A 7,825-nucleotide genomic window follows, 5' to 3' on the forward strand; every position below is an offset into this window, starting at 1 on the left:
CACGGTAATTAGTTTGATTAAGATAAAAGCCAATGTTCTCTCCTTTCAGTCTCTATTTTTTGACACATTCTAGCATGTCTGGTGTTTACTGTCAAATTAGATAGATTTAAGGCTTTGTTAAAACGAGAAAATTTTTTTATGGACTTAGGTTTACATTAGATATACTCAATGCTGACTTTAACAATTGACAAAGCCATGCACATTAATTAGATCAATGTGTATTTGAATGAATTTTCCATTCATTTAATCCATAAGCAAAAAATGAATGAACTATCAATCTATTGACAACATACTCAATATGAGCACATAAGTGTACACCCACTTTTTTCAGCGTATATTAAAGAAACTTAAAGTTTAAAACGTGAATATAATCACAAAATATGAAAGACATCATCAGTTTTATGCCAATAAATTTATGACATTCTGAGCCATTTATTAATTATGTGCCGTAATTAATTGCGCATACGCAGGCAGATTAGAATTTGAAAAGCCCTCTACGGTCTCTATCTGACCCGAGTCGAGGGTCACGCTTCCCGGTCTACAGACGGCCGCCACGAGGTAGCTTTTTTAGTCGAACGACCTACTATTGATCGGGTACACCGCGGTTCATATCCAAGCGGACACGGTTGGAAAGCAAGTAATTTCGCGAGAGCCAATACTATCCAGGGGACCACCAGATATATATATATACCGCACCATCAAAATTTTCCAAATGATTAAGCTCGGCTCAATTGTGGTTGAAATATACACTTGCAGCTATTGGCCCATTTTATTTAACATTCAGAGTTATAGATAAAAAAAACAATGTAAATGAATACTATTCTTCATCATTATCAATTAAAAACTCTGTTATATTTATTTAAATTTCTTACGGAGAAACGAGTGTCTTCTTGTTTTCATGATAGATGTTGAGTCATCACTACCTTGTCTTGGCGGAATTCGGCCTTAATAAATTTCATTCAATGATTGATCTAATATGCTTTCCTCTCGGCACCTAGGTTATAAAATTTATTATTTTTTGTTATCAACAACCCTAAGGGTAATAATATTCAATGGAAACTATTTTGAATTCACGTGAAACCTATTTTAATGTTTATATGAATTATTTTCTGAGTTTATTAGACATTGTATTTGTGTTTTGTAGCGAGTAAGCCCTCCTTGGGAGACTTGGGATCATCCCCTCTTTGGGAGACAAAATGGGGTATAAATGTGGTAAAAAAACCTCATTTTTCTTATATGCACGACTCAGATAAAGACTGGATACCATAACCACTTCTATTGCTTGCAAACAGCACCACTCGTGATTCGTCCGTCTTAGCCTTGACATGCCATGGTAAGCTGCCCAGTATTTCAAGTGATGAGGCCGATTTTTAGCGAAAGGGAGGGAGAGGATGTATCTTTGGCTGCTGTATGGTCCTGGAGGGAGGAGGAAGTTGCGAAGGAGAGGTTATCGGTGGAAAGGAGGAGGCATTGCGGGATAACTGCGATGCAGAGATAGCATCAGAGGGATAGAGGAGGATAATGAAAAGGAGGCAGGAGACTTAACGCCTCGTGGATTAGAAACGGGACGAGGTGGGAGAGGGGGGCCGAAGTTTTGGGGTGGATTGCTTGAAGGACGCATGGAGAAAGGGTGGGAGGGGTGGGATTTGTGGAAGGGTTGGTGGAAAAAAGGGGTTGTGAAATTATACGGGATGGAGGATTTGGAGGTGTATCGAGGGCGCTTCTTTCACTCCACTTCAGCCGCCTTCCCACGATCAAGTTCACCCTTACTCTTTCTCCTCCCCTCCCCCACCTCTACCCGCAGCCACTTTATTCTTCCCTCTCTCGTTTAACTCTCTTTCCACTTCCCTCCAACGCGTCAATAACTCCGCAGTTTCATCGCCTCCTGGATCTTTAATCTATTCGCCATAAACTGTATTGTCTGCATGGCAGAGGAAAGCGATTTCTAAAGGGAGAAGGTATGCTTATTAAGTTCTCAAAGTTCCTCATCAGGCGAGGAAGGTTTAATTTTGAGTGGTTAATATTTAAAGATTAATTGGAGCCAAAAAATGTATCAAATAATTCCTTTTATCTGACGGAAAGCACAACTAGAGTATATTAAATTAGGCATGTAGCGACTGGCCTGTTAAATTTTTTTTCGTAGAGTACCGTTATGATGCTTAAATTAAGTATTTCGAGGGAAACTTGAATTGCACTGAAATGATATGAAGAGGAATTAACGGTTTAAAAAATCTATATAAACCGATTTTTGTTTGGAAATACTTTTCGATAGACAACAAAACGCAATGAGAGCTCACTGGACACATTCATGGCGTTTCCATTTGAGAAGGAGAGTTTATTATTCCGAGAAATTATTTGCCACAAACCACTGGAAATAAATGCTATAAACAAATGACCGATTGGAAGATATTAAAATAATGATGACCACGTATATATTTTTTGATGTTTTAATGACTAAGGGGTAGATACTATTATTTAATACCTTTGAGATTTTTAATCATAGTCTTCTTTCCAAGTTGATGTCTACCAGGCAAAGTTTTTCGTAGTAAAACTTGTATTTATCCGATGTAATTACCCTTATGAGTGTCATCAATCAATATAAATGCTTTGAAGTGGCATCATTTGAGAATTGGAGTAGATAGAGCTTTGTAATGTGCTAGGAAAAATAGAATTGCAACTGGACTAACGAAACATTATTCCTTTAGCGTAAATGGTAAAGTACCTCACTTCACCTTATCACCGTAATTTAGATATTTCCCATTAATTTCTCATTGCTCTATTGTGAAAAATTTGCTGGCATATATGAGCATTCAGGATTAAACACACCAAAATATGATTAAAAATAATGTGAAGTGTCGGATCCCGTTATGCACAATGCATTTCTACATGGCTGAAATTATAAATTTTACGTTACAACTGCTAAAAAAAACTTAATGCCGCACCAGAGAGCTAAGATTAAAATAAGAGAGGATTTTAACTTTAAAAAATAGGTACTTCTCTTCTATTGACTTGAGAAAATGATGTTTTGTCTTCAAAAATTGATCTATAGTTAAAAAACTAAGGACATTATCACAAAATATTTAATTAAATTAGCAGGAGAAAGTAATACTGCAAACACTGACATCTATGAACCTGAATACATATTAATAAAGTTTGCAGTCGGATTACGAGTGATTTTATGTTTTCCGGTATCTTTTGTTGCCTTGGGTCGTTCAATTTCTTCCGCAAACCGTTTTTTTATATTTTCATTTTATTTTAATATTTTTTACGATTTTTTCCCTTTCACTCTCCAATGATATACTTTCTCTTTCGGAAGCTATTGTTATTTTTTTTCAATTCTTGTGCATGTTTTCGATTCAAATTTTAAAAATAATTGGAGTACAAGCGTATCGTTAAAGTTCTCCTCACATTCCTTTCTCTCTTCAGTATTTACGTCGCATGTAGTCACTGCAATTATTTCTTCTCGCCAGCGGCGTATCACTCTTTTGTCGTTTAAATATTTCACTTTTCCCTTCATTAAACTCTGATTTTTTTCTGCGATCCTGGTCTCGCATATGAGCCATATTCAAGTGCACGAATTAAATACGCAATCCTTGAGGAATACTTTCTGACTGAGAAGTCTTGATAATATTAGTCATTAGCACTCCAATCACTTATTTCTCATCAAATCTCTCCTTTCCGGACTATTTCCCCTTAATGGTAGTTTTCCTTAAACTATAAAATCTCTGAATAGATTTTTTTGTCACCAAATATCCATTTTATTATTGCAAATGTCCAAATTTCGATAACAAGATTTAAAAAAAATGTTATCGGTGCTGCAATTTTTTCGTCTTATCCTAAATTTCACCTTAAAATTCAAATTAAAACATGTTCCTTACTTTTGTTGGTGACTAAATGATTAAACTAAAATTAAACGACCTCTAATTCAATCTTACCCATGGTTTCACCTTACTTTAAAAAGAAGAACCATTAATATTTAAGTTTTCCTGGATATCACACAATTACTTATACCACTTATTTTTACAGAGCGCGACCCGGGTTAAATAAGTGGTATAAGTAATTGTGTGATATCTAGGAAAACTTATAATGGAATACCACAAAGTAAATTAAGAGTGTTAGTCATTAATATTTAACTATCCGTAAGGGGTTTTCTTGACTCTGTCACTTAGTAATGGGCCTGTAATTGCAGAACGATTGCAAATCTCGCGTTTGCATTAGTTTCCGAAGACTTTTTTTTTAGCACGGTAGGTCTAACCGTTCGTATACCTCAGAAATTTGAGAGTGTAACTTTCAATGAACTTTCGTCATAAGACCCTCTCCGAAATGTTCCCCTTCTCAAATGGAAACCTCCACAAAAATAGTTTTTAAATACTGCTTCGATTCATTTTTAGTCCTGACAAAATGCTGCACCGACTTAATCGGCAAATGAATAGTCTTCCAGAATGAAGAAAGTCGTTTTATCATACTGTATTACCGTTATAGGGGGTCACTAGATGCCTGTAACGTCATCTTAATTTCCATGAAAAATCAAAATAAAACTAATTTGTGGCATTAACTTTTGTCAGGTAATTTTGGGCGAAAAGCCGTATTAAACGGGCCACGTATGTGTGGTATTTGCCCTCTACTGTACCGAGAAACAAGTAATATTTTAGGCACCAAATAACCATTTTGTACATTTTTCCAATTACCAATATAGAGCACAATATAGGCACCAATTTAGAGCACATATTTTTACTATTTCTCTTACAGCTGCTTATGCTATGAACAAACTTGAAAGCTTCGTGAAATATTTATAGTTTTCATCCTACTCTAAGAATTTCCGGGAAATATTTATTATCTCAGTATTTTCTCAAAATTTTCCGTTTTACTTACAAATTATAGGATAGTAAAGCATTTAAGCTCTCACATTTGCTTATTATTAAAATTTCAAAATCCATGTAAGCATATCTGCGGTTATTTTTCAGCTAAATGGGGCTGAAGGCATTATTAATTGGCTCCAATGTGTTCCAATTAACCTGATTTAACAACCGCAAATATAAAACACTAATAATTAGGCAGTTCCATAAACTTCTATGTATGGACTGCACACTGCAGGCCGTGGGTAGGAGTGGTCTATGGATTACGCGGATGGTGGTGTGCGGGAGAACAAGCAGTGAGTCGAACTCCCTCCGAATGCCTCTATCTCTCTCTGTATCTCTCACTCTCTCTCTCAAATGCTTTATTCGCGGGAATCCCGGCGAAACTTGGCTTCTCATCTTCTCCTAAAAGTGCGCGCACCCCCTGTTTTTAAGTTACTGCGAGGAGGGTACGCATACTTTCTAGCGAGTCATTAACTCACCCTTTAATGACCTCATTCTCTCACTCTCTCTCCATTACGCTCCTCCCCTCGCCCTTCGCCCTATCTCATCCTTATCGTGGGGCTCGGAAGGGTTTAAAAACCATTTGACGAGATTTAAGGAGGTGGGAGGGGATGAATAATAGGGCAGCTTCGCGTGGAATGTGCGAGAGGAAGAATAGTGGCTGTCTTTAATCTCCCTCCCTCCATCTGTCCCGATATTCTCCTCTCTGCTACTCTACCAGAGTGAAAGACTACATTCACGTTAATCCAATCGGGAGAGGAGAAGCGGAGTTGGCTCTCAATGTGAGTGACAGATAGGCGAATGTTTTACTTCGCAGGAAATCACCTCTCTCTCTCGCCGTATTTCACATCCTGTTGGATAGCAGGATTAACAACGAGGAGCTTAAGCTGTTAAATTGGATAGAATTGCGTCCAGATTAATTTTAGCTCGTTATCTGAATACCCTCTTGGTAATGAACTTAATATTATTACCTATTTAAAAATAAATAAGGATTTAATAGGGAAGTGCACTAATTTTTTTTTATTGCTGAATTTGAAAGTTTAGCCTAAAAAAGAAACATTAGTATAGTCACTTTTATTTTCTGCATCTGGGGTATGCACTTTAAAACGTTTTGAAAGTCGGAAAATTTCATGTTGCGCTGAAACACAGTGCCTCCATCTTGATTGAGATGTGACGTCACAAGGCAGTAGTCACCAGTGGAGTATCGCTGTATTCCGTCGCCTTCTTTAGCGCGGCGAGAGTTTCCGGGAATCGGTGGAGTTTGCTTCCTAAAAATGTCGCCTAGTACCGAAAACATGAATTCAAAATAGAATTATAAATGATTTTTTGTTCCAAATTTCATCTCGACGTCGAAACAAAAGCCTGGAGAAGATATTCATTCCCGTGCCTTAAGCACAAGCTATACGGAATAAATGGTTCAAGGCTGCTCCTGACTCTTACCTATCGATGATATTCTGTTTTGAAGATCATTTGAAGGTATTGTAAGATCAAATTGATATTTATATTATAATAATTTACTTAATAAGTACCTCAGTCACATCAGAAAGTGTGTTGAGTCAAAATATAGCATCTTCCGCGTAGATCTACGTAATTTATAAACTGAAAGTAGTTTGGTTAAAGAATTATGGCGCGACTGTTTTTTTACACGACCGGGAAAAATGCGTACTTTGCCCATGATATGTGCATATATGATAACAAACGATTTTTGTTAAAGTTAATCTTTATTTGTTGAAATTAGTACATTTATAGGTGATACAGATATTAAGGTACACGGCAGGTCGCGCGGCGTAATTTGTACTCCACTGGTGACGGGTTCATCTTGCTGGTCTAAAAAATTAGCTACAATACCTCGAACTTTGAAAACTCGCAATATAGGCAGTCAAAGTACATTGTAAGAATACACGAGACCATTATAGCCCAGAATGTACGTACAATGTCGAAATCCTTGGTTTTCAAAGATTGACGTATTTTATACGCCAGCGCGCCCGGTCCAGGGTTATCAACTTTTATTTCATCCTATTTGTTAGTTGAAATTATATTTCAGAATGGTTCTTTTAGCACTGCTACTGAGGTAAACTGGTAGGTACTGAGTACAAGGTACTGAGGTATGTACTGAGTAAGTATTTAACTCCCTTTGGAGTAATGTGAATTACTAGTGTTCGAGATATATGGCATTTTATATTCGCTTTGTGTTCTTATTAATTGTGCCTGTACGCATATTGTTGCTTGCCGCGAGCCTTTAATGGTATGTGCTCTTGCAAGAGTGGTTTTCATTTTTAATGTGGAAGTTGGTCAGTATAAGCAAAGAAAAAATTAACATTTTAGCGCACACCAACCCTTGTAGTCATCGTATCTCGGCGTTTGTAATGACACTGCTAAAATACCTAAACGCCATAATGACGATAAAAAAATTGTCTCATGTCAATGATTGCTGCAATTATAATTAATGATAAACTAGACGCCGTATGATCACAATGAATGCAACAAAAAATAATGCCATTACGTAGACTTGAACCACGGTCCTTCGGTTATCGTCTTTCCATTGACTCGTGCACTCTACCACTACCCCAACCCATCCAATGGGAAAAAGACGATATTTTGAATTTATATATATAACTTGTACAAAGTAACGCATGAAAATTAATTAATTACAGCCTAACTAACGCCTTAATTGAAAAAGATGCAGAGGTACGCGGTCTCCCCTTGTTAGCCTTAACGTCTCGCATTTCTGTGGAGCGTTGAACCTGTCCTCCTTATTCAAAAATTCAGTGACCATAAATACATCAAAGTTTGGTATACCATTTATAAATCGTTGGAATTTTCCTTCTCCCAACCAAGATTATCTTTTCTTTAACCCATCCTGGACAGCGAACCATTGCAACAACCAGCCAGCTCGGAAATAAGGCTAACATCCCATGATTCTAGTAGCGAGGGGCGAACGTTCCGGCCGGCGTGAATACATGCGC

This window comes from Ischnura elegans, chromosome 1 (assembly GCF_921293095.1).
Source record: "Ischnura elegans chromosome 1, ioIscEleg1.1, whole genome shotgun sequence".
Classification (NCBI taxonomy): domain Eukaryota; kingdom Metazoa; phylum Arthropoda; class Insecta; order Odonata; family Coenagrionidae; genus Ischnura; species Ischnura elegans.